The sequence below is a fragment of the Loxodonta africana genome, chromosome 5, assembly GCF_030014295.1.
Source record: "Loxodonta africana isolate mLoxAfr1 chromosome 5, mLoxAfr1.hap2, whole genome shotgun sequence".
In the NCBI taxonomy this organism is placed as follows: Eukaryota; Metazoa; Chordata; class Mammalia; order Proboscidea; family Elephantidae; genus Loxodonta; species Loxodonta africana.
In genome coordinates this window covers 67154464-67182250 of record NC_087346.1, presented here as the reverse complement: position 1 = coordinate 67182250, position 27787 = coordinate 67154464, and the positions used below count along the sequence as shown (strand labels likewise).

The 27787-nt window shown below is 37.8% G+C and overlaps 1 protein-coding gene across 11 annotated transcripts in view; it reads left to right on the top strand.

Annotated features, from left to right (window-relative positions):
• The window catches only part of ARHGAP24 (Rho GTPase activating protein 24), a 574638-nt gene that overhangs the window by 361340 nt on the left and 185511 nt on the right, over positions 1-27787 (top strand). The window contains exon 1 of one of the 11 annotated variants that reach the window (XM_010594084.3): positions 1094-23101. The exons of the other annotated variants lie outside the window; for them this stretch is intronic. The gene's annotated coding sequence lies outside the window, so the exon portion shown is untranslated. Of the gene's footprint in view, positions 1-1093; positions 23102-27787 lie in introns of those variants that run through there. 11 annotated transcript variants of the gene reach the window in all.

Below are 27787 nucleotides of genomic sequence, written 5' to 3'. Positions count from 1 at the left end.
TGACTTTTTTTTTTTTTTTTTTTGAAAGTGGGAGGCTGGATGGGGAATTCTGGAAGTGAATGTTGCTACATAATCCTTTTAGATCTGATGAGACAAGTTCAAAAATGAAAGTTAAGAAATAAAGGTTTTTCAACAGCTCTGTCATTAAGTTATTATTCATTTCATAAATTCAGTTGAGTAATCTCTCGTTCTCTTTTTCCATCTGTAAAATGGGAGTAATAATATAATTCAGGAATTAGAAGATAAAGACAAAGATTGTGACTGTCACAATATATGTAGCTTTTGCTACATATGACTTTTTCCCAATCCTAATCTTAAAGCTTATATTTTTAAAATGATAGGGAAAAATATATGTGATTTAACTTAACCAGCTTAACAGAAACCTACATTATACTCTTCTAAAAATAACTATATTTTACCTTTTTAACCTAATCAAAGGCATTCCATATCAGAAAGATATTTCCAATTAATATGAATGCCTTCAAGTTGGAAAGCTTTTCATATTTTGTGGAATTTTATGAGTATTTGTAACAGGATCATTTTTATCCCACTATTCTCCAGTGAAAAATAGTCCCATTGTTTTTCTAATTATCTTAAATCAAATCCTGAAACCTAAGTCACCAGAATGTCGAAAAAGAAAAATTCAATGTTAGGAATCATTGCCTCTCATTATTTCGTCCCTCTTACCCCTACTATCCCATCAAAACGGGGGTTGTGTTAAAACTTCAAGGGGAGGACTCTCAGTTCTTTAACCCACACCAGGCTGAAGTGATCAGAGACCACACCACATGATGTCCTGATGATGGATAGCTCTGCTGCTTCTGTGCCAAATTGGGGTCTTTCTCCAGCGTTGGAGCCCAGGGGCCTAAGAGTGGCCCCAGAAATTTACCAGACTACCATTCTATTCCAGGTCCTATTATCTCCCTTGGGAACCTTAAACCCCACAATTTCAGAGATCTGCCAAAGCCTTCCTGACTTCCCAGTCTTGGAGAGTATTTTTTTACCCTGAGGTCAACAACTTTAGTCTCTATCCCTCTAAGCACTTCTTTTTTTAATCTCTACCCCCCACCCCACCCCCACCCCTGAACACATTTACCCTCCAAGGGAACACTATGTTGACTACTCTTTCCTGGAAATGGGAGAGGTCTTCCTTATTAACTCATCCTAAAACATATTTTTATTTACTTGTTCTGACAGTTTTTATATAGTTGTTTGTTTTTTCTTAGCGTGAAAGAGACCAGATGTTCCACTATCCTTGTTATATTTTGTCTCCAATTGCAAAAATATTCCTTTTATTTCACTGTGATACTATGAGAAGGCTATGTAACAGGCATCAACATAAAGCAGGATTCTCAATGGTAAATCCTAGGGCACATAAATGGCTAGGAGCCCTGGTGGCGCAGAGCTACAGCTGCTAACCAAAAGGTCAGCAAATTGAATCCATGAGCCATTCTTTGGAAAACCTATGGGGCAGTTCTACTGTCATACAGGGCCTCTATGAGTTGGAATCAACTCGATAACAGGTTTAGTTTTTTTGGTATAATTTACCAAGCATGATATCCTTCTCCAGGAACTGGTCCCTCCTGATAACATGTCCAAAGCAGGTATTAACTTTTAAGTCTGAGGAGCTCTGCTTTGTAAGTTTTCTTCAAGTGCTAACCGCCCTACAATACCTTTTTTGGTTTCACAGGAGTCCTTCAGTCATTTACATCTCATTCTCCCTTAAGCTCCTTCAGTTGCTTCAGACAGAAATATTTTATTTGAATTTCATCAGGTAAAAAAGAGCTATACTGTCAATTGCCAGGATTCCTTAGCCCTGACCCTGGAAAAGGTAGTCCCATGGCCAGATTTTCAACATTCTGAGGTATCACCTGTACTCTGTCTGCCATCTGCCTCTGTTTATAATATTCCTAAAAAAGAAGATCAGAAAAAATCATCAAGAGAATGGGACCTATGAATCTAGAATTAGAGAAAGTTTACCCAGAAATAGCACCTTCTCTCAGTCCAGTTTTGAGATTTCGAATGTATTCTTCTTTTGCAATCCAAATGTCCATATGGTGGTAATGAGCTGGTTTAATTATGAAATAAAAAGACCCAAAAGGGGCAGTGACTAAGGAAATGAAGATAGGTGCTTTAGAACAATAATCTAAGGGCAGAAAACAAGCTCTTTGTTACATAGGAATTGGAAACTGTGCCTTTGTGGAAGTTGTAGAGAAAGTCCTTGCAAAATTATTCACATAACCCCCCTTGCCGTTGGTCAGATGTAAAATGAGTAGCTGTTGTAAGTCTTAGGTAGAAAATTACTATCATATCCTGTAAAAGTTTTTGGTAAGCAAAAGGAGATTATCAGCCTGCCTCAGTGGAGACAGAAGGTTGGCCTATGAATACAAATACAAACAAAATCAAAGGAGGTTTCTTTAGTTATCATTATAAACAGTTATTGATATATCTCTAGGCACCATTGTCAACATCATCAATTTTTGAGGTATCTATATTATGATATTTTTATTAAAATAATGCACGCCTTCTCCATTTGTTTGCCTGCCTGGCCCACCACACCTCAGAGCCATCCTCTAAAGCATGCTATGCTAATTTTTCTTAGCAGCAACATGTAAAAAAAAAACTGGCATAGCAGGGCCTATGGTGGGGGAGGGTTCAGTCTGCAAACAAGTGGTGGGCATTATTTGTCTAAAAATATTGTAGATACCTAAAGGGATTAAAATTAAAAAGCCAGCAGAGTACTTCCATTTAAATAGAGATAAGCATATAGATAACACTTTAAGAAACAGACCTATCCACCTGGTTATATAGAAATTCATATATCAGGGTGTTAATGGCAGAGCCAGTAAATGAATTATTCATGTGATCAATCAATAAGTATTCTGGGTAAGACAGAAAATTGCCGCATTCCACTCAGGGCTTAGGAGTCTCTGGGTGGTGCAAACGGTTTTCAAAATTGGATTCTACTGAAAGGTTGGAGGGTCAAGTCTACCCTCCAAGAAAGGCCTGGCAATCTACTTCCAAAATAATCAGCCACTTAAAACCCTATGGAGCACACTTCTACGCTGATATGCATGGGGCCTCCGTGAGTTGGAATCTAGTATTCGAATCTTAGTCACCTCCAAAATGTTATACTACAATTGAACATATTCATACATGTAACCACCACTTGTCTGTCACTTATTTTACCGTGGAGGCTTATGGGTTGTTGTGATGCTGGAACCTATGCCACCAGTATTTCAAATACCAGCAGGGTCACACATGGTGGACAGGTTTTAGTGGAGCTTCCAGACTAAGACAAACTAGGAAAAAGGACCTGGCTATCTACTTCTAAAAAAAATGGTCAGTAAAAATCTTATGAATAGCAGTGGAACATTGTCTGATATAGTGCTGGAAGATGAGCCCCTCTGGTTGGAAGGCACTCAAAATATGACTCGGAAAGAGTTGCCTCCTCAAAGTAGAGTTGACCTTAATGATGTGGATAGAGTAAAGCATTCGACCTTCATTTGCTAATGTGGCATGACTCAAAATGAAAAGAAACAGCTACAAATACCCATTAATAATCAGAACATGGAATGTCCGAAGTATGAATCTAGAAAAATTGAAAGTCGTCAGAAGTGAAACTGGACACGTAAAGACAGATATCCCAAGCATTAGTGAGCTGAAATAGACTGGTATTGGCCATTTTGAATCAGTCATATGGTGTACTATGCTGGAAATGACAAATTGAAGAGGAATGGCATCACATTTATTGTCAAAAAGAACATTTCAGGATCTATCCTGAAGTACAGTGCTGTGATAGGATAATATCCATACTCCTACAAGGAAGACCAGTTAATACAACTATTACTATAAATTTACATATCAATCACTAATACCAAAGATGAAGAAACTGAAGATTTTTACCAACTTCTGCAGTCTGAAATTGATCAAACATGAATCAAGATGCATTGATAATCACTGCTGATTAGAGTGCAAAAGTTGGAAACAAAGAAAAGTATCACTAGCTGGAAAATGTAGCCTTGGTGATAGAAAGGATGCTAGAGACCACATGATAGAATTTTCCAAGACCGATTGATTATTCATTGGAAATATCTTTTTTCAACAACATAAACTGTGAGTATACATGTAGACCTCACTGAATAGAATATGCAGGAATCAAACTGACTACATCTGTGGAAAGAGTTGGTGGAGAAACTCAATATTATCAGTCAGAATAAGGCCAGGGGCTGACTATGGAACAGACCCTCAATTGCTCACATACGTGTTCAAGTTGAAGCTGAACAAAATTAAAACAAGCCCATGAGAGCCAAAGTACAACCTTGAGTATATCCCACCTGAATTTAGAGGCCATCTCAAGAATAGATATGAGGCATTGATCACTAATGACCAAAGACCAGCGGAGTTGTGGGATGACACTAAGGACATCATATATGAAGAAAGTAAACAAAAACAAACCAAACCTGTTGCGGTCAAATTGATTCTGACTCATAACTACCCTATGGGACACAGTAGAACTGCCCCATAGAGTTTCCAAGGAACAACTGGTAGATTTGAACTGCTGACCTTTGGGTTAGCAGATGTAGCTCTTAACCACTACACCACCGAGATTTCTGAAAGTAAGAGGTCATTAAAAAGACAAGAAAGAAAGAAAGACCAAATTGGGTGTCAGAAGAGACTAAAAGTTGCTCTTGAACGTCGAGTAGTAAAAGCAAAAGGAAGAAATGATGAAGTAAAAGAGATGAACAGAAGATTTCAAAGGGTGGCTCGAGAAGAAAAAGTAAAGAATTGTAATGAAATATGAAAAAGACCTGGAGTTAGAAATCAAAAGGGAAGAACACACTTGGCATTTCTCCAGCTGAAAGAACTAAAGAAAAAATTCAAGCCTTAGGTTGCAATAGTGAAGGATTCTATGGGCAAAAAACTGAATGATGCAGGAAGCAACAAAAGAAGATGGAAGGACTACACAGAGTTACAGTACCAAAAAGAACTGGTCGATGTTCATATGATCAAGAACTGATGACTGCACTGAAGGCATTGGCAAAAAATGAAGCTCCAGGAACTAACAGAATACCAACTGAGATGTTTCAACAAATGGATGCAACATTGGAGGCGCTCACTTGTCTATGCCAAGAAATTTGGAAGACAGCTACCTGACCAACTGACTGGAAGAGATCCATATTTGTATCCATTCCAAAGAAAGGTGATACAACAGAATTCAGAAATTATCAAACAATATCCTTAGTATCACATGCAAGTAAAATTTTGCTGAAGATAATTACAAAATGGTTGCAGCAGTATATCAACAGGGAACTGCCAGAAATTCAGGATGGATTCAGAAGAAGACTTAGAAGGAGGGGTATCATTGCTGATGCCAGACGGATCTTGGCTGAAAGCAGAGACCAGGAAGATGTTTACCTGTGTTTTATTGACTATGCAAAGGCATTGGACTCTGTGGATTTTAACAACTTATGGATAACATTACAAAGAATGGGAATTCCAGAACACTTAATTGTGTTCATGAGGACCCTGTACATAGACCAACAGGCGCAGTCATTGGAGTAGAACAAGAGGATACTGCATGGTATAAAATGGAAAGATGTGCATCAGGGGATATCCTTCACCATACTTACTCAATCTGTATGCTGAGCAAATAATCCTAGAAGGTGGACTATATGAAGAAGAATGCAGCATCAGGATTGGAAGAAGACTTATTAAAAACCTCTGATATGAAGGTGACACAACCTTGCTTGGTGAAAGTTAAGAAGACTTGAACCACTTACTGATGAAGATCAAAGATCACAGCTTTTAGTATGGAATACATCTCAACATAAAATAAACAATAATCCTCACAACTGGACCAATAAGAAACTTGATAATCAACAGAAAAGAATGAAGTTGTCAAGGATTTCATTTTACTTGGATCCACAATCAACACCCACGGAAGCAGCAGTCAAGGAATCAAAAGACTTATTGCATTGGGTAAATCTGTTCCATAAGACCCCTTTTAAGTGTTAAAGAGCAAAGATGTCACTTTGAGGACTAAGGTGCACCTGACCCAAGCCTTGGTATTTTCAATCACCTCATTTGCATGGGAAAGCTGGACAATGAATAAGGGAGACCAAAGAAGAATTGATCCCTTTGAGTTACAGTGTTGGTGAAGAATATTGAATATACCATGGACTTCCAGAAGAATGAACACATCTGTCTTAGAAATACAGCCAAAATGCTCCTTAGAAGCAAGGGTGGCAAGATTTTCTGTCATATACTTTGGGCATGTTATCAGGAGGGACCAGGACCTAGAGAAAGACATCATGCTTGGTAAAGTAAAGGGTGAGTAAAAAACAGGAAGACTGGCAACGAGATGGATTGACACAGTGGCTGCAACAAAGGGCTGAAACGTAGCAATGATTGTGAGGCTGGTGCAGGACCTCCATGCTTCTTCTAACATCCTTTATTGTTGTAGAGATTCTGGCTCACAGAGCCTTCTGGTGAGGCAACCTTGGAAAACATGAAAGCTTAGTGGAAAGGCAGAGACTTGGCTTTCAATACTAGAGGATGGCCGGTGGCAGAGGAACCACAGTGGTGGGGTGGGCTGGGGTGTAATAGATGTCAAGGATAGGCTGCATAGAGCAGGGAATGTGTGGGCCTATTTAAGAGATTTCTCTTCTTGCTATTTCTCTATATTCTTCATATCCCTTCTGCCACTGCTTAAATATAAACTGGGGCCCCTCAAAGGTATATTTGAAAGTACATGGTCTTTGGAGTCAGACACACCTAGGCACAAATCCTTATTTATCGCCTGCTCAGCATGTAATTTTGGGAAATCCACTTAAAATTTTGAGACTCGATTTCCTCATCTGTATAATGATGATTTTTAAATAAGAGTCAAGGCTGTTGGAAGGATAAAAACGTATGTAGTCTGCAGAACATAACCACTGCTCGATAAATGGTAGACATGATTACTGAAGCATTTTTGAACATTTTTCCCTTTCTTTCATATCAGTGAATTACAAACTTTGTTAGACAATATCTACTTTATCTTTAATTTCCAGGTCAAAATAGCTCTATGACTTTGAAAAACGCCCTTAATCTTTATGTGATTCAATTTCTTCACACGTGAAATAACAGGGATAATATCCTGAATAACCCTACAGCTCTGCAAGGGCATAACACTCATAGAATGCTATCCATTTTGTTCTCAATCATAATGAAGGCAAAGTACAGGCAAGCATACACATCAATATGCTTCATAACGCAGCCTAGATCAGTCATCAGGAGCCTTAAGACTTAAACTACTTCTCCGCTTATGTTAACTGAGTGATCTTGAGCAAGTCACTTAACTATTTTATTCCTCAGTTTCTTCATTTCCTGGACTTCCTCCTATTTCCAATACGCAATTTAATATTCCCTTTATAGAGGAAATCTTCTGTCCTCAAAATTATATTACCTTATCTATCAATGGTGCTCTACTTTCCAAATGTAATAAATAGTTTTAATAAAAATATTAAATTGTTTTACTGCAAGCTGGCAAAACACCAGTGCTCTATTCTTTCATCTCAATCAAACAAAAAATGTTTCTACAGTGTCATTTTTCCTTTATTTATAGAGCTATAAAATTATTATAACAAATGTTCACTAGAAATTTGAGGTATTGCCATAAACAATTAAATGTTATTAAAACTATTAATACAAAGCAGATATCATGACATATTCATTGATCAGTGCACCCTCAGCATTAACTTGATGATTTCCACTCTTCACGAGTGAACCTAAAGGTTCATGACGTATAGAACCTGCACAAACATTTCTGTATTCATGATTTTAAGGAGCCATGAAGGTTTTGGAACATTTCCCTTCCAGTGTTAAGGGTCTACTGTACTTAAAAGGAAAAATATCATTTAATCAATGTTTTTCATTTAATAAAAAGATAGAGATTGAAGCAGACAGTCAATGGCATCTTAATGCTGAGATTCTAGGATTTTTTTGTGTTCCTTGAAAAGGGCAGTGGCTATTAAAAATGGCAGCTTTGGAAACAGCTGCAAGAAACATAACTAGTGTGGATCAAAGGCTTTGTCCCCAGATGCTGAATTACAAATACTGTAAGATATTTTTAATACAATTTTTTTATAATGTATTAATTTTAAAAGCTTCTTTCCCCTTTGGCAAATGTTTCCCCACTACTGTTCACTCTGGGGGTGAGCTTATGCCAGAACTTGGGATCTGACAGCTGGCGAAAATAAAGGGAGACAGTTTCAGTCAAGGGCAGGAGGTGCCCAGTCCAGGGAAGCCTTTGTATACAAGGCGGCACCCCTTACCTACCCTCTCCACTGCTTCTTACTGTAATGCTACTTGATCTTTACGACAAAATTTCCAGGCAGATTCTACTCAAAATTTTATTTTTCTGATTAAAACCATCACTTAAATATTTATCACTTTATCCCATCGATAATTGAGCAGTTAGAAATTTTAATAATGAAAATTGTACCCCAAGTAAGAGCAACTACTTAAAGAGTGAAGAAAATCTTAATGTGTTTTATTACTGTGTGGATTAGTTCAATCATCAGAAAGATCCAGAGAAAGCTTGATCCCTGTATTATATGCAAAACTGATTTTACCATCATTTTCAAGTATGCGGAAAGCACTTTTCTATAAAGAATGTAGATGTACAAAGAAATAGAACCTAGTGACATAATTTAGTATTTTATAACGTAGTGGTTAAGTGCTATGGCTGCTAACCAAAGGGTCGGCAGTTCAAATCCGCCAGGCGCTCCTTGGGGCAGTTCTGCTCTGTCCTGTAGGGTCGCTATGAGTCGGAATCGACTCGACGGCACTGGGTTGGTTTTTTGGGTTTTTTTTAACTTTATAATAAATATATTTTCTAATAATAAATATTTCAGAGCTCCAAGGAAGAGTTTGTCAGCTTTTAAGGAAATCATTTCAATAAGTTTTTCACAATATGATTATAGGATTGTTGTTTTTAGGTGCTGTCGAGTTGGTTCTGACTCATAGTTACGCTATGTACAACAGTACGAAACACTGCCTGCTCCTGCGCCATACTCACAGTCATTGTTATGCTCGAGCTCACTGCTGCAGCCACTGTGTCAATCCGCCTTGCTGAGGGTCTTCCTCTTTTCCTCTGATCCCTTACTCTGCCAAGCATGATGTCCTTCCCCAGGGACTGATCCCTCCTGACAACACATCCAAAGTATGTAAGACGCAGTCTTGCCATCCTTGCTTCTAAGGAGCATTCTGGTTGTATTGACTGACTAGAACAAAGGAAATGTCACAATGGTGGGGGACTGGGAGGGAACCTAACTACCTGAGTAGGAACCAGGAGACAAACTTTGTAGTAAAATAGAAATAACAACCAGATGGAAAGTGCCCCTGTCTTTTCTGGACCTGACTCAGCTGCTCAATATCTCTGTGACTTTGAGCAAGTGACTTGTGGCCTCAGGGTGTCAGTGTCTTCATTTGTAAAATTCCTACAGCCTTTTTTGTATCTAGCTGCTGCAATCTAATTCTTCAAAGTGAACAAGTGACTAAAAACTTTAATAAACCAAGACTTGCTTGAAAAGTATCCATCATATTCTTAAATGAGTGTCAGGTTCGAAATAGGAGAGGACATCATAAAATGTAGGCGTAAGAACATATTGCATTGTTTGTTGATAAATAATAGCGGGTGAAAAAGGAGTCGTTTGCTTGCATAATTAATTTTATTAGGATTAAGAGTTTCACATTTAATTGTATTATTAAAACCAAGTATAAACATTACAGTGAAGGTCATTCTTTTAATGTAAAGACTTATATTAAGGTAAAAAAAAAAAAACTGGTGCTGTTGAGTCTACTCTGATTCATGGTGACTTCATGTGTCAGAGTAGAACTGTGCTCTGTAGGGGTTTTGTCTTAGTCATCTAGTGCTGCAGTAACAGAGATACTACAAGTGGATGGCTTTAACAAACAGAAGTTTATTCTCTCATAGTCCAATAGGCTAGATGTCCAAATCCAGGGCATTAGCTCCAGGGGAAGGCTTTCTCTGTCAGCTCTGGAGGAAGGTCCTTGTCATCAATCTTCCCCTGGTCGAGGAGCTTCTCTGCGCAGGAACCCTGGGTCCAAAGGATGCACTCTGCTCCTGGTGCTGCTTTCTTGGTAGTGTGAGGTCCCCAACCCTCTGCTTACTTTCCTTTCCTTTTATCTATTGTAAGATAAAAGGTGGTGCAGGCCACATCCAAAGGAAACTCCCTTTACACTGAATCAGGGATGTGACCTTAGTAAGGGTGTTACAACCTCATCCTAATCCTTGTTGACATAATCTAATCTTGCCTCATTAACCACAGGCAGAGATTAGGATTTATAACACATAGGTAAATTACAATCACAAAATGGAGGACAACCATACAATACTGGGAATCAGGGCCTAACCAAGTTGATGCATATTTTTGGGGGACACAATTCAATTCATGACAGTTTTCTATGGCTGGTTTTTTGGAAGTAGGTTGCCAGGATTTTCTTCTGCGGTGCCTCTGGGTGGACTCGAACTTCCAACATTTTGATTAGCACCAGAGCATGTTAATGGTTTATATTGCCGAGGGAGTAAATACCAAATTGGGGCTCTGTGCCCCAAATCCTGGGGTCCGGATCAGGATCTGCAGTGGTTGGTTCTTGCTTTGTTTTGATGAAATTTTTTAAGTTACCATGTTCTGTACCTGCTGTTTCCGCAGTCTTAACTTCTAAAATCCAAGTCCCTATCTTCTTTGGACTTGACCTAAAAGAACGTTGCCTTACTGGCCACCTACTGAATGATACTGATATTTGTGAGGGACTGATAGTGACCTCTCCAAGCCTCGTTTTTCTTCTCTGTAAAATGAAAATAGCTACACCCACTAAGCCGTTGCTCCATCTTCAGTTTCTTTTTCCTCAGAAAGGTGTTGGACAAGGCAAAGCATAAAACTCTGATGGCACTTAGGTTCTTTTCTTTCTCTTGTCCATTTCTATGTAAATCGGGAAAGAAACATTCAAGACCACAGCAGCAGGTAGTTGCTTTTGTCAGCAAAAGGGCCTCAATTAGGAGACCTCAATTGGTGCCTTTGGGTGTATCCCCTGGCTTCTGATATTGCTGGCCATAACCTTCATAACTTTGGTTTGGTGAAAACTAGTTTTAGGTAATTCTTCTTTTTCGTTAGAAAGAATAAGACTCAATGTTTAGCTTTCTTCCCAAAACTGTGTCCCCTTCCTCCTCAGTGAAAGCTTTTTTCTTCTGCTTGTTTTCTCCTCTAAGGCCAGTTAACAACATTTATTGATCCCTGTTGTGGGTAGAGAAGTTTATTGCCTCCACTATTGCCTTTTCCCACATGTTCATTCCTTGCCTCCCCCTCTCTCTCAAGATGTCACAATAGCTCTCTTCACAACAAACTGGTTTTGCCGACTGTCTCCTTTACCAAGCGTGATGCCCTTCTCCGGAGACTGGTCCCTCCCATTAATGTATACTAACTAGCATTCTTATTTTCACATTATGTTTTATTATAGATTGGTAGAACTCAAACGCTGCCTTATTTTTTTAATATAATTCCTTGAAATTTCTCTGTTGAGATATTGAAGTAACTTCAGTTTTAAGAAAGCACATTTACATATGACTAAGAACTTGTTTTCACCATTATAATGTATTCTGTGTTCCTCAGTTAAAATAATGTGAAAACTTTGTGAACATAAAAAAAAAAAATATTGAGCAATAAATATCAAAATATTTACTTTAAGGTCATTGTTAATGCTATAAAATGTGAAATGTGAATAATTTTAAACATATCTCTTATAGTGCGTAAGTGATTGATGAAATGGAAAATAGGAATAATGTCTGTTCTCTGTCATTAACTTTTAATGATTTTTTTTTTTTTATTGCAAGATATATTTTGAAATCCTCAAAGATTCCATGCATGGAATTTTTTTTTTCAAGTAAAAATTATGATGAGTTATTTCAGAACAGTGACATAAGTTTCCTAAATAACTAGAATGAGCAAGTTGTCATTTAGAATTTATCATAATGTATAAATGAAACACGCATTTATGAGAATATCAGCATCAAATTGTATCTAAATTTTTATTGGAATAAATTTTAGTTTAAAAATAAAAATAAGCATGGATATGACATTTGCACAGATAAACTACTTACAACAAAAGCACGCAGAATATTAGTATGCAAATTAAAGTATCCAACAAAACATAACAAATAATAGCAAGATATTTGTTTCTTCAGATATGTAAATATGCTTATTTACTCAACTTCTATCCCAAAGAGAGACACTTTAAAATTAATGTAGGCCACAAGAAAAAGACAAACAACCCAATCAAAAATGGACAAAGGGCTTGAAGAGATATTTCAACAAAGAAGATATACAAGTGGCTAGCAAGCGGAATCGACTCGATGACACTGGGTACTGGGTTAGCAAGTACATGAAAAGATGCTCAACTCCATTAGTCATTACCCACCCACCCACTGCCGCTGAATTAGGGAGATGTAAATCAAAACCACAATGAGATATCACTTCGATTCCAACTGATAGTGACTCTATACAACAGAGTAGAACTACCCCATAGGCTTTCCAAGGAGCAGCTTGTGAATTCGAACTGCTGACCTTTTGGTTAGCAGCCCAGCTCTTTAACCACTGTGCCACCAAGGTTCTTCACACCCAGTAGGATGGCTATAATAAAATAAATATAAATAAAAACAGAAAACAACAGGTGTTGGTCAAGATGTGGAGCAGCTGGAACGCTTATGCATTACTTGTGGGATTTTAAAAGGTACAGCAATAGTTTGTCAATTCCTCAAAAAGTTAAACATAAAATTATCATATGATCCAGTAATTCCACTCCTAGGTATATACTCCAAATAATTGAAAGCATGAATGCAATTAGGTACTTATACACCATTGTTCGTTGCAGCACTATTAACAATAGCCAAAAGGCGGAAACAGCCTAAATGTCCATTAACAGATGGTTGGATAAACAAAAGGTAGAACATAAATACAATAGAATATTTATCAGCCATAAAGAGAAATGAAGTCCTGATACATGCTACAACATGAACTGTGAAAGCATTATGCTGAGTGAAGTCAGTCACAAAAGGACAAATATTGTATGATCCCACTTATATGACATAACTAGAAATAGGCGAGTGTATAGAGACCAAGTTAATTGGTGGTTACCAGGGGCAAAAAAGGAAGGAGGGGAAAGGAGCGTTCAAAGCTTAGGGAACAATGAGCTTCTGTTAAGAATGATGGAAAAATTTGAGAATGGATAAGGATACTGGTTGAACCACATGATAAACATAACTTATGTCACTAAATAGTGGTTAAGAGCTCGACTGCTAACCAAAAGGTCAGGAGTTCAAATCTACCAGCTGCTTCTTGGAAACCCTATGGGACAGTTCTACTCTGTCCTATAGGGTCGCTATGAGTTGGAATCGACTCAAGAGCAATGGGTTTATTATTTAAACCATACATGTCAAAATAGCTGAAATGGCAAATGTTTTGTTATGTATGTATTTACCACAAACTAACAAAAAAAAAAGAAAAAAAAGGAACAGAAACAGAACAGCTCCTTCTTTTGGGGGGAGGTGGGTACAAAAATAATACAGGCCAGTTTTTTCCACCTGAAAACAATGCTCCCAGTAAGAATAGACTCTTTGATCCAGTAATCCTTTCATTTGGTAATTTGTTCTAAGAGAAGAATTTAAAAATAATAATAAATAAATCTACACAAACACAAAAATGTTCTTAGTAGCATAATTTTACTAGAAAAACTAGACACATTCCAAGTTTGTGCCACAAATAGAGAACTATATAAATAAACTAGTTGGACTACATGAAGAGCCTGGCAGCAGGACTGGAAGAAGACTCATTAACAACCTGTGATTTGCAAATAACACAGCCTTGCTGGCTAAAAATGATGACAACTTGAAGCACTTATGGAGGAAGGTCAAACACTACAGCCTTCAATATGGATTATACCTGAATGTGAAGAAAGCAAGAATCCTCACAACTGAGCCAATAAACAACATCAGGATAAATAAAGAAGAAATTGGAGTTTGTCAAGGATTTTATTTTATTCTGTGTGGATCAGCAATCAACATCCATGGTAGCAACAGTCACAAAATTAAATGAATTACCGCACTGGGCAAATCTGCCGAAAAAGATCTTTAAGGTCCTAAAAAGCTAAGATGTCACTTTGATGATTAAGATGCACCTGGCCCAAGCTATGGTCTTTAAAATTGCTTTATATGCATGAGAAAGCTGGACAACAAAAAAGGAAAACAGAAGAACAATTTATGCATTTGATCGTGGTCTTGGCAAAGAATAGTGAATATACTGTGGACTGCTAGAAGAACAAACAAATCATTTAGAAGAAATACAACTAGAATGTTCCTTAGAAAGAGGATGGTGAGACTTTGGCTCTCTTACTCTGAACACAACATTAGGAAAAAACAGTCAACAGCAAATGGCATCACGGTTGGTAAAATAGAGGGTAGGCAAATGCGAGGGCGGCCCTCAGTGAGATGGAGTGAAACAGTGGCCAAAACAATGGACACAGATATAGCAACACTCATGAAGATGGTACAGGACTGGGTAACATTTTATTCTGTTACACAAAAGGTCTGCATGAGTCAGACCCTACTCGATAGCAACTAGCAACAACAATAAATAAGCTATCTCACTAAACATTGAAAATTACAAGTATAACGATGATTTTATTTATATATTTTATAGTTTACAAAGTTTTTACAATATCTTATTTGAAGATTGTGGCTACAAAAATAATTCTTAGAAAACATTACAAAGTGAAATAGTGAAGCAAAACATATATGAACTATAACTATAACCATATAAAACTCTACATATGGATAAAGATTGTAATATACATATTTAAAAAATAAAAACCAAGCCAGTTGCCACCGAGTTGATTCCAATTCATGACAACCCCAAGGCTGTGACCTTTCACAAGCAGATTTTCAGGCCTTTCTTCCGAGGCGCCTCTGTGTGGCTTCGAGCCGCCAGCCTTTTGGTTAATAGTTGAGCACCTAACTGTTTGCGCCATGGAGGAAGTCACTAATATACATATACTATATTCTTGAGTATGTATGTATATACTATTCAGATGAGGGGACTATAAGTACAATTTCCTTTAATATTAAAATGTTTAAATTAAAAAGAAACCTATCCTAAAAGTAAATTCCTAAAATTTGACCAGACAACATGATATGACTATTTCCCTTGAATAGAATAAACTGAGACATAGTTTTGTCTTTTGTCATGATAGAATCTAATGTATAAAGCAGATTTTTACCATTGTTTTTATGTGATTGCATAAATTATGAATTTTTCATTTTTTTTTTTCTTAGTCAAGATGAAATGTAGTAGAATGAATGGCTCATTCCATAAAAATCAAATTTCAGCATACTCCAACTTTATCAGCTTCTAGAACTAACTCTGGAGCTCTAACACTAGCCCAGTTGTAGAGCAGGAACAATGTCAGGGCAGAGATTGGTTTAGTTACAGTCAAAAAGAAAATAGAACATATGTATTTATTCTTTTCCTTAAAAGAGTTTATTGGACATTATTGTTTTGAAAGTATCTTATCTTTATATTACCGAGCCCTCAGCTCCATAATTTCTGAAGAACATAGTAAAGTCCTAATTTCATTTGTGTTAACTACCTGTTAAGGAGCAAAACCCGTACCCTTTGAAATATATCTCTGTTCAGCTAACAAAGCTTTTTCTCTATAGAAACATGTTAGAAAAATTTATTTCAATTTAAAAAGAAAAGCAATGACTTAACTGGAAATCCTGGTAGTGTAGTGATTAAGTGCTATGGCTGCTAACCAAAAGGTCAGCAGTTGGAATCCACCAGGTGCTCCTTGGAAACTCTATGGGGCAGTTCTACTCTGTCCTATAGGGTCACTATTGAAATGAAAAATACTCAATTTATGTGAATTTGGACCTGTTATATTTCTAGACCCTCAAATGTTTGCTTATTCGTTTTTCAAAAAAAAAAAAAAGTAAACCAAATGGAATGAATTTTAAGCTGAGTCCAAATATTCTGCCTGAACGCAAACCTTTTGGGCTCACCATGTCTATCCAAAGGAGTATGCAGATTGAGGACTCAAGACTGCCGTGTAATTAATAGACTGATAAGTTTGTTTATTTTCTTATAATCCCAAGTCCTCTACCACCCAGCACCTGGCTATGTTAGAAGGACACATGGAACATAAGCAAAAGTGCGAATAAGTCCAGGTAGCACCAGCAATGTGATCTCTTCCCTGCCTGCCCGGGTCACCCCCAGACAAATTCATGTTGCCCTTCCAGTAGCGGTGTCTCTGAAATATGTGCTAAAACAAGATAATTTTTTTAAAAGACAGTCATGAGTATACTGTCAGTTCATCATTCCCGTTTTAGAAATGAACAGTTAATCCAAGCCTGTGATGATGTATTTATGAATGTCTATCATGCTACTTAGGTTTGTATCATCTCCATTCTCTCTGTATTTGGGTTTATACACATGCACACACAAGCACACACAGCATTTCCCGTCTCTCTTTTAGGTACTCTAAAAATCAGTGAAGCCAAAACGTGTGCTCAGACATGTTATTGCTATTAGTATGATCATGTGCAATGTGCAACTAGAAGCAACTAGAATTGTTTAATGTGCACCCATAGATACTTTTAAAGCACATTGCACATGATCATACTAATAGCAATAACATGTCTGAGCACACGTTTTTCTATTTGCAAGATTATAAGCATGGTGAATGAGTTTTGTCAAGAAATCTTTTCAAAATGATCTCTAACATCATGAACTGGAGTTACTTTTTTTTTTTTTAATTACGTTGTAGTAATGATCATTGCAGAACATTTAGAAAACGTAAAGAAGATTAAGAAAATAAAATTTCTTATAATTTCACTAACAATAAAAACTATTAAAATTATAATGCATATTTCCCAGATTTTTTGTACTAGTAAATATTCATTACAAAATTCAGATCACATTGCACACACTATTTTTTAGTATGCTTTATTCACCATCATAAAATATCTTAAAAATCCTAGCACATCCCTCTAAACTCAGTCCTAATAGTACCATGGCATGTGGATGTACCACAACTGGGGGGACATTGATGCTGCTATTTTGGAAGGTTTTATCTTCAGGGATCCACTTGTTGGAAAACAGCAGCATCCGTGGTCCCTGTGTGGCACAGGCTTCCTGAAGGAGCCCTTAACGCCCTGCCCTGGTAGAATAGTCGCTGAGGCCATAATCACCTTGTTCAGGCTGCCAAGCAACTGAGAGCCTTTCCTGTGACCCATCTGGCTGTAATGTCTTGTCACGCCTTGAGATGGTGACAATTATACAGCAGGTCTGTATTTTTGCAAGGGTTTATTTCAAGTATGTTTAGCAATTCCTAATGTATAACTTAAAGAATAGCTTTAAATGGCCAGGAATTCTTTTCCCTGTGTTCGTAAAGAGAAAACCATGAGATTTTTTTCTTTCTTCATACTCATAAGTATTTCTTTTTCTAAAACCACTTGAATGCATTTAGGAAAATTTCATACTCACAAAATTTGAGTAAAGCTGGGCAGTGGCTCTTTACATCCTGGGGATAGAAAAGGTACTGATAAATACATCTTTTTGCACCTAGAAAAAGTTACCGTCCAGTAGAAAAACAAAATTATGTCTAAAAACACAAAAAATTATGACTTCTCAGGAAGTGTTCAATTTTCTGGTTTTAGCTATACAGTCCATTTCCTATAATAGGTTAAGAAATGTCATATCCATGTCAGTAAAAATCCATGTAAAATGGTTGAAATGCTAAAAGTTTACACATTTTCGATTACATTAAAATTCGGCTAACTTACATTCAATGTTTCAGCAGTATTTGTTCTCCACGGCTAATAGGTATTATCATTAGGAGTTGTTTCTAGGCCTGAGAAAAGGAGGCAAAAAAAGGGAGGGGAGATAGAAATGTATTACAAAAAGACTTTCTCAGCTTATGGACTAGAAACAACTTCATCCTGCTCACCTATGAACCCAGTTCCACCCTGAGTGGGAAGATTGTAAGAATTTCATGCTAGTGTAATTATAGTGGAAAGACTGTAAGAATTTCAGGCTACCGTAAAGTCAGTGGAAAGACTAAGAATTTCAGGCTAGTGTAAATTTAAACACTACCACTAGGTAACATCAAGAAGGTGTTTTGAAAGCTAGCAAAAGCCAAATGGAAAACCAAAGGAACTTACTTTCTTAACTGATTACAAATGTTGACCTATGCATTCTTCTTCATACTTTTAAATTTCAATGCGAGTTTATTGTCAATATATGATGCTGAAATCAATATATCAAAATTCGAGAAAAGAAATGAGGACGCTGAGAAAAACAGAGAAAGGAGGCAATGTGCTCTTATTTTTTGCTGTGGTTATCACACCCAGGAAAGCTCCAGCCATTGTGTTTGAAAAACAAAATACCTCAGTGGGGCAGTATAATAATTTGAAGAGAATGCCAAAAAGTCTGTTTCCAATTTGATTACTTCTGAGTTGAGAGATAATTGAAGGCTTTGCTAGTCCATTTCATCTTGCTAAAAGATCACTCAATAGTTTCCGAAAAAAAAAATTTTTTTCATAATTCTGACTGTGGTTGTTTCTTCCTTCTTTCCTCATTCAGAAACAAAATTGGTTTGTGAGTGAGCGATAGCTATTTCCTTTGCCACGTTACGTTATAGGTCACTCTAGGCTTCATGATAGACTGTTGCTGCTGTTGTTAGCTGCCCTATAGTCAGCCCCATATATGCAGAGTAGAGCTATTCCATAGGGTTTTCTTGGCTATAATTGTGTGTGTGTGTGTGTGTGTGTGTGTGTGTGCTTTAGATGAAAGTTTATAGCTCAAGCTAACTTTTCATTCAAAAATTTATATAGGTATTGTTTTGTGACATTGGCTGCAATCCTTACAATGTGACAGCACACTCCCCCTTTCGACCCTGGGTTCCCTGTGTCCGTTCAACCCGCTCCTGTCCCTTCCTGCCTTCTCATCCTGCTTTTGGACAGGAGCTGCCCCTTTGATCACATATCTGACTGAACTAAGAAGCACGCTCCTCACGTGTGTTATTTTTTGTGTTATAGTTCTGTCTAATCTTTGTCTGAAGAGTGGGCTTCAGGAATGGTTTCAGTTCTGGGTTTCTTGGCTATAATCTTCAGGGAAGCAGATCACCAGACTTTTCTTTCACAGAGCCACTGTGTGGGTTTCAGCTGCCAACTTTTGGGTTATCAGCCAGTTGCAGACTGCTACCAGTACCTGGGCTTCTTCATAGTAGATTAACTTTTTTTTTTTTAACTTATTATATATGATGTCATTAGAATAGGTGAGTTGTAGTGATCTTCAGAACGAGTCGTCTGAGCCAAAATAGCCATGAAATGAACATCAGACAGCTAAAGGCTCCCATGTTCTTTTAAGAAATTTGTTTGTTGTTTGGGAGCCCCGGTGGTGTAGTTGTTAACCGTTTGGCTGCTAACGAAAAGGTCAGCAGTTTCAATCCACCACCCACTCCTTGGAAACCCTATGGGACAGTTCTGCTCTGCCCTGTAGGGTTGCTATGGGTTGGAGTTGACTTGCTGGCAATGGGTTTTTTGGTTTTTTGATTTGTTGTTTAAGATACTGATAGCATTCTGTTTTTTTTTTTTTCCATTCAGAATTCAACTTGAAAAACTTTGAGCTAAAAAGCACCTGTGCATACTATTTTCCTCCACTGTTTATTCTGATGTATTTAATTTAGTCAGTGGCCCAGTTTTATTTCTCTCTAATAAAAATATCTTAAACGAACTGATTCTGTTTGCAAGACTTTCAAATCTATAATTTTCTTTCTAAGGCTAGATTTTGGGATGATGAGAAGGCTGGTTTTGTGAAGGGATTTTGGATCGTGTCCTGGGCAGATGGAAGTTTTCAAAGCAAGGGGAAGGTATAATCAGCCAGTGGTGTTCTCCAAAAAAGATTGCAAAAAAGTGGAAGACAGGGTTTGGAGGCAGGAGCAGCTTACCTTGCGTTGAAGATTTGGTATGATTTGAGCTGCTGGTTTGTGGAAACAATTTAAAGGTCTCTTCTGCAGCTGGGAATGACAAAGGGGAGAGCAGGAACATTGCTGTGTGGGGCTGTGGTCCAGACTCTCCCTCTAACATTCCAGTAAAATTGATAGAAAGAGCCTGGCATTTTATTACCGACCCAGAGGTCTGAAAATGGTGACTCTTCTACTACACTCCAAACTGAAGTTGAAAAAAATCTTTTCTGCTGCATTTAAGTTCAAGAGAGTGCTTTGCTTTCTTGTAGGCATTCCTAGGGTTTGGTAATTTAAGAAATTTTAAATCAAATATTGTATCAGGTTGTATTTTGAAGAGCAGAGTAATATTCTATTATAGAGAAAGACCTTTGAATTCATTTCAATTTAAAGACAAGCAGGACCAAACGAAAAGAAGAATGATTGGTGTGTATTAACAAAAATTAATCTTCTTCCACAGCTTCCAACAACTTCAACTTCATTGGTTAAATTTTATATGTGTGTGTGTGTATTTCTAAAAATCTCTGCATTCTTTATAAAACTGAACTTGCCTAGTAAAATATCCTCAGGTTTTCTTGATAATTTGCATTCTTGATTTCCCTTCCCCCACTGTATGAAAACCAGACGTCAATCCCTTTCTCTTTCTGAGCAAAGTTATAAGTTAACTAGTGCACTCAGCACATGGGACTCCAGCCAATGCAGACCTTGACTGGAATTCTAACTCCAGCCCTTACTCATAACCACTGTGCCACCAGGCTCCTCTCATAACTGCACACAGTTTAATTATTCTCATCTGTGAAATGGGAATATTAACAGCTACCTCATAGAATTATTATGAGGATTACGTAACTGAGATAATTTTCATAAAATTCCTAGCCCTGTGTGTCTCATAAGACAGGTTTTGGCACTGTTAATTTCTTTCCAGTTCTCCGCCTGTCTCTTCCACATCACCCTCCCACAGCCTAACCTTTAAATAATGCATACGTAATTGTAGGCACATTAGCATGATGCCCAGGTTCATTTGTTACTGGATTAACTCAGCAGTGAACTTGGCATTCCATCTCTAACCTTTCCCCTTCATTGATCCCCACTGATACCCTCTTGAACACATGAGACACCAGGACACCATGTGAACTGTGAAGCCCGCCAGGCACGTGAGCGTTTCTATCAGCATTTCGGCTGGCTTGGTTCTGCCTCAAAGACCAGCCAGCACTCATGTTGCTCACAATTAACTGGCTCTGACCATGTGGTCACTGTCTTCAAGGTCCCCCGCATGGAGGATAGCAGCTCAATAAAATTTTAAACCCTATTTATAGCCCATTTAAAGCAAATACAATCCTGTGAAGCCCAAGGAGTCCTTGAGAACACAGAAAGTAACTCACTAGCCCCAGTACTAACCAGGGCAATTAGAAGGAAGAAAAATGCAGTAAGAATATTTTTTCCAGCACTCTACAATTTACAAAGCACTTTCTCAAAAACATTGTCCTGTTTCTCTCTCACACCAACCCAAGCGGTAGACAAAGTAGATGCTAGTAAGAAATACCCGTTTTATAGATTAGGAAACTGAGACATAGAAGGTTAGATAATTTGCTCAAGTTAAAGAGCTGGTGAACACTGATGGTTGGGAATGGGGAAAAAGGGAAGTAGCTCAAGGATGAGAACAGTTTCCTGTTAATGAAATTAATCTAAACTTAAAAAAAAAAACCATTGCCGTCGAGTCGATTCCAACTCACAGCAACCAGATAGGACAGAGTAGAACTGCCCCATAGAGTTTCCAAGGAGCACCTGGTGGATTTGAACTGCCAACCTTCTGGTTAGCAGGCATAGCACTGAACCACTACACCACCAGGGTTTCCATCTAAATTTAGTAAACATTAATTTACCTTTAAGAAAAACTACACAATGCATTTGCGAACATAAATATTGTTCCTTCTCCACTTCTGATAAGAAAATCAAAATATGAGAATTAAAAACCTATAGAAACTCTACAGGGAAACATGTTTATATGTGTTTATAATATATGCATTCAGGGTGACTACATTTTATACGAGAAATACCTTCTTGAAAACCTCCCAAAATTAAAATGTACATAAGTCAAGATGAATCTTGATAAAAATGGCAGGAATTTTTACCTGAAATTTTAACTGCTTCTCCCAGCCAGCTCTGAAATAAATACATCTTTCCTTTTTTTTTTTTTCATATAGGGGTTTACATATTTCCAGTATGTGCACATAAAGCAAGACTTAATTAATATGAATTAGTTTGTGGCCCAGAAACTACTTTGCTCTTAAAGAAATGATTTTAGTTTTGGCAAATACGTTAATTTTCTAAGACTCTTCTTTAAGGCTTGTTACCAGGAAAGGGTGAGTAAAAACTTTTTGGCTTGAGAAGTCTGTCTGGGCAATTAGAATAGTTACACTGAAGACTGTGTCTGTGTGTATGAGAGAGAGAGGGAGAGAGAGAGAGAGACTCACACACACACACACACACACACACACACAGAGAGAGGGAGAGGGAGACAGAGTTGCTTAGTGAGTGCCCCTGGGTAAGCAGATTGGCTCGGTGCCATTTTGGGATTCTTAGATTTACGGCTTCCCTGACCTCCTATTGTCCCAGCTCTGATTTATGTAGTCCAGAATCTCTTGAAAAGCAAGGTCCGTGGAATTTAGGGTCTTTCCTTGACAGCCCTCCTCTTCCCACTGCACTCTTTTTTGCCTGTGCTCACCTTGTGGTGACCTTGCAGGTCTCAGCGTTTTTACCTGAGCTCAGTAGCTGGAAGCCCACTAGCGCTGGGGAGAGAGCCGGTGGTTTCCATTCCTGGGCAATGGAGTCATGGGAGAAACTGCCGCGAACAGAGTAGGACCCGAATCAGGCTTGAATGTGCTTTAAGCGGCTCAGGACAGAGCAGCTGCTCTGCCGACCAGCCCGCAGTGCAGCCTGCAGTTGTCACTGACCACTGAAGTGTGTGTTTGTGCAAGGTGAGGGCTGGTGCTTTCTCGTTAATTTGGAGACAAATTGCCAGGTATGGCTGTTGGTTGTGTTTGATGATTTGGGATTTTTTATATCACTACAAATTCAGGTCCTAGACTGTGTGTGCTTTTATTTATACCCTTGTTTTCTGTCAGAATCTGTTCAGCCCGTCACAGTGTCAAAACTGTGGCAACAGATTGGACACGGTGCTCTTCTCCCCTGCTGAAATGTGATAATTATACTGTGGTTTTCTTGGATTCTCATTAATTGCTGCTGCCAAATGATATAGCTATTCTGTATACAGAATTCCAGTGTTGAATTGAAGGCACATGAAAACTGTTTTAGATATAAATTTGGATTAGGATTTTATGAGTCCTTGCTGTGGTATATTCTCTGCTTCTCCCATGTTTTAGTGGTTGAAACTTTGGAGAGAGTGCCTTGGGCTCTGATCTGGAGATAAAAGTAACCTGGGAGTTCTTTCTCTGCTTTTGCTTGACAAAACGAAAACTTCTACTCAGTCATTTTTTTAAAAAATTCATGCGTGTGTGTGTGATTTAAGAAACTCCGAGAACCAAAAGAATACCAAATAATTGTTTGCTTTCATTTTATTTGCTTAAAAATGACTCAACCGACTTATAAAGCTTTTTTATTCGTGTATTTAAACTTTATAACTTCACATTCTGTGTACACGAGGACAATACAACTACTGTGTGCACTTGTAAAGGTGTGTACTCACTAAGAGTACAATAGGAATCAAAAACATGTTCTTGGATAAACAGACTGACCTTAATCCTGGGCCAGTATTGTATGCTAGCTGCTTAACTGAAACTATAAAATATACAGAGGACATAACATCATATTGTTTTATATAAATATATATACAAGTGCTTTGTATTCATGAAAAACATATTCTAAGAAAGGGGAAAGTATTGGAATTTGGTATTGCGTAAATAGGATATGAATAAGTTTAAACACTGCCAAATTTGAAATGAGGAAAAAGATCATATATTAAAATGAGAAGTAATTGTAGTGGAATACTGAAAAGCACTTTAAGTGTTCCAATTTTTTTTTTTTTTTAATGTGTATTGAAAGAACAGTAGCACAGTTAAGGAAATTTAAAGTCAGTAGAAATGAAGCCAAGAGAAAATTCTTAAAAATCTTCTTGCCAACCTGTGGAATGTACAGCTCTGCCTTAATTTAGTCGAATTCTATTACTGAGACTAGTAAAATTGAAATAAAAATGTAAGTGTATATTAAAAATTTTATTTAAAATTGTTCTCCATTTGGATAGACTATGAAAACTAATAAAATAAAATTAGTTATATTAAAATTCAATGAATATTAACATGACTCAAAACATTAACAAATAGCATACAGTATCAGAATCATTTTTCTTACTTTTGCATTTTGTCATTTCAGAAGAAGATGCTAAGGCTCTAAACTAGAATGTCAAGTATTCTAACACATACGGACTGTTAAGTTCCTCGTACCTTTTCGCCACAGTTTCTGGCTTTCAGGCTCTGTATCTGAACACTGTGGAATGGTCAACAGAAACACCTAACTTGACCATTGCCATGCTTTCCACAGGAGTTAAGAACTAACGGCAATAGTTTCATCTGACAGATGTAAAACTTGAAATGTACAATAGATGGAAAATTGGCCTTTCCATCGTGGAGCTTGTCCTCCATTGGCTTTTCTGCTGCCATAACCTAAAGTTTGACCACTTTTTCCAAAGAATTTAATGTGACTTTATCACCAGAACTGAAAAAGACGTGATGGAGGGCCTCTAATATCATTGTCTTTGAAAACATAAGACTATATGTATCGCTATGATGATTGCAGTCCAATATGTTCAAATGTGGTGTCTATGTATACCCGTGGACAAATTCTGTATAGAAAGAATAGAAACTTCATCACCTACTTAATGAAACTTAGTCAGTGTAAACAGCCAAGGGAAGCCATGAATAGTATCTGTGTTTATTCTTTAGATAACTAGCTTACTGCAACATGCAAAGAGGTTTAAAAGGTTTAGAGATTATAGGCGCTGACCTCAAAGTACATGCCAGTCTGTTCAAACACATTTCCCTCCATGCACTTAAACTCTTCTAGTTAAGGGAAAAGATTAGTCTTTAGTTATATATTTGATAAGTATCTTTAATTTTCTAAAAACTTAAATACCTTAACCCATTCATGTTCTCTTTCTTTCTTCAACTCTATTCTTTTATTCTAGACTTTAAACTTACTATTAAGCCCTTAATTTACTGAACCTTCTTTCCTTTGACCTACACTCAGCCTTCTCCACCATGGGCAAGAAAGCAATATGATTTATCTACCGGGACGGGGGGAAGATCTACCTTCACTGATATCAAGAGATCTCTGCCCCCTGCCTGAGCAGGAAAATGGGGTGGTTAGTGGGAAAAATGGAATAAATGACACCATCTAGTGTGCTTAGCATTTCCGTTATTCATGTCTTATCCTTGTAGTTTCTAGCTAGATGTGGAAACCCACGTCAACAATTGTTTACACATATTGATATAGTTACACTTTCACAAAGAATTTTGGTAAACTGAGATTAAATAGGATTTTTAGTGTGTGGGTTTGGCTTAAAGCAATATCAGTAGTTTTTAGGTCTCTTTACCTTAAACCCTGGTGGTATAGCGGTTAAGTGTTATGGCTGCTAACCAAAGATTGACAGTTCAAATCTACCAGGTGCTCCTTGGAAACTCTATGGGGCAGCTCTGCTGTGTCCTATAGGGTCACTATGAGTTGGAATCGACTTGAAGACAATGGGCTTTTTGTTTGTTTGTTTGTTTACCTTAGCCATTAAGTTCTTACCTGCCTACTAACTCTTCCCACAGTAGTGTAAATTCAGATAAAGGAATGAGCGCGCACACAACTTTGAACTCTCACTTCAGCATTCCATAAAATAGACCTGGGTTGTTTGAGGAGAAGAAACATGGAAGGCAGGGTGTGTGATTTGACTATACCTTGAGTAGATGTCCCTCTGAGCCTACAAAGTCCTGGCAGTCACTGGACTTGTTAGTGGACTACTGGACTGCTAGAACTTGGCAGCTGGAGTAGGAGCATTTGGCAGCAGGCGATTCCCCACTGAAGACAGGAACTGTAAACATTTTCTGTGTGTCTGCTCAAGATGTCTGCCTCATTTAGCTTGAATCCAGTGTCTCTTCTAAGGAAATAGTGTAGGTAGAGTCTGGTTACCAGAAGATGGGCCCAGATGATGACTGCCTTTTATCCCACCAGGAGGCACCCGTCAAACAAATAAACTAATTCCTGTGTTTTAAACACTAAAATTATTTCTACTAGGGCAAACTTCAAACCTGATCCCAGCATCTTCCTAAGTCCCCCATCATGTCCACCTCCCACTACCCATAATAAGCTAAACTCTACATTTAAAAAAATACTAATAACTAGTTAAATTAAATCCGTTGCAATTTAATAACCAAACAAGTCTCATCAATACGTAATTCAAGTAATGTCTCCAAAATAATACAGTTACAACTTCCAAATATTTTTAATAGGCAAGGAACTATCACTGTGAAATTATTGGAAAGTTTCCCATTCCACGTTTATTGGGTATTAAAGGAATTTCCAAGAATACTACTCCAGCATTTTTAAGTCAGTAAGCAGGGACTTTTATATGCTTTCTGCTGATAGACTACTTTAAGATCAGCATGCCTTGAATATTTTGATAAGAAAATACAAAACAAACTGGAAGCTGTCCCTCTTGTAACTCTTATTCTCTTTGAATAGAGTTTCACTTGACTGATAACTCCTATCAGGACATGCCAATGTGTTACCAGGGATTATTTTGTAGCTCTAAAGAAGTGTTTTCTTTTCTTTCTATGTTTCTGTAAGGACTAACCCATGCAAACAGGAATAGACTCTACTTAGTATCGTTCTGTCAAGTGTGGTGCTTACCTGGTTAGTCCAAAGTGGACCATTCTCTTGATGGCAAATACCCATTCAGGTATTTCTCAGCAAACTTCAGAAAGGGTTTTTTGTTTGTTTGTTTTATCCACATTCAATGCCCATGGAAGCAGCAATCAAGAATCAAACAACATATTGCAATGGGCAAATTTGCTGCAAAAGACCTCTTTAAAGCGTTAAAAAGCAAAGATGTTGCTTTTGGGGCTAAGGTGCGCCTGACTGAAGCCATGGTATTTTTAATTGCCTCATGTGCATGTGAAAGCTGAACAATGAATAACGAAGACCAGAGAAGAATTGCTGCATTTGAATTATGGTGCTGGTGAAGAATATCGAATGTACCATGGACTGCCAGCAGAACTAACAAGTCTGCCTTGAAAGAAATACAGCCGGAAGGCTCCTTAGAAGAGGAGATGATAAGACTTCCTCTCACATAATTTGGACAAGTTATCAGGACGCACCAGATAAGGACATCATGCTTGGTAAAGCAGAACCCCAAACCAAACTCGCTGCCGTTGAGTCGATTCTGACTCACAGTGATCCTGTAGGACAGAGTAGACCTGCCCCATAGGGTTTCCAAGGAGCGGTTGGTGGATTCAAACTGCTGACCTTTTGGCTAGCAGCCAAGCTCTTAACTGCTGCACCACCAGGCCTCCCAGAGTCAGCGAAAAAGAGGAAGACCCTCAACAATGTGGATTGGTGCAGCGGCTGCAAAAATGGGCTCAAACGGTAACAATTGTGAGGATGGCTCAGGACCAGGCACTGTTTCATTTTGTTGTACATAGTATGGCTA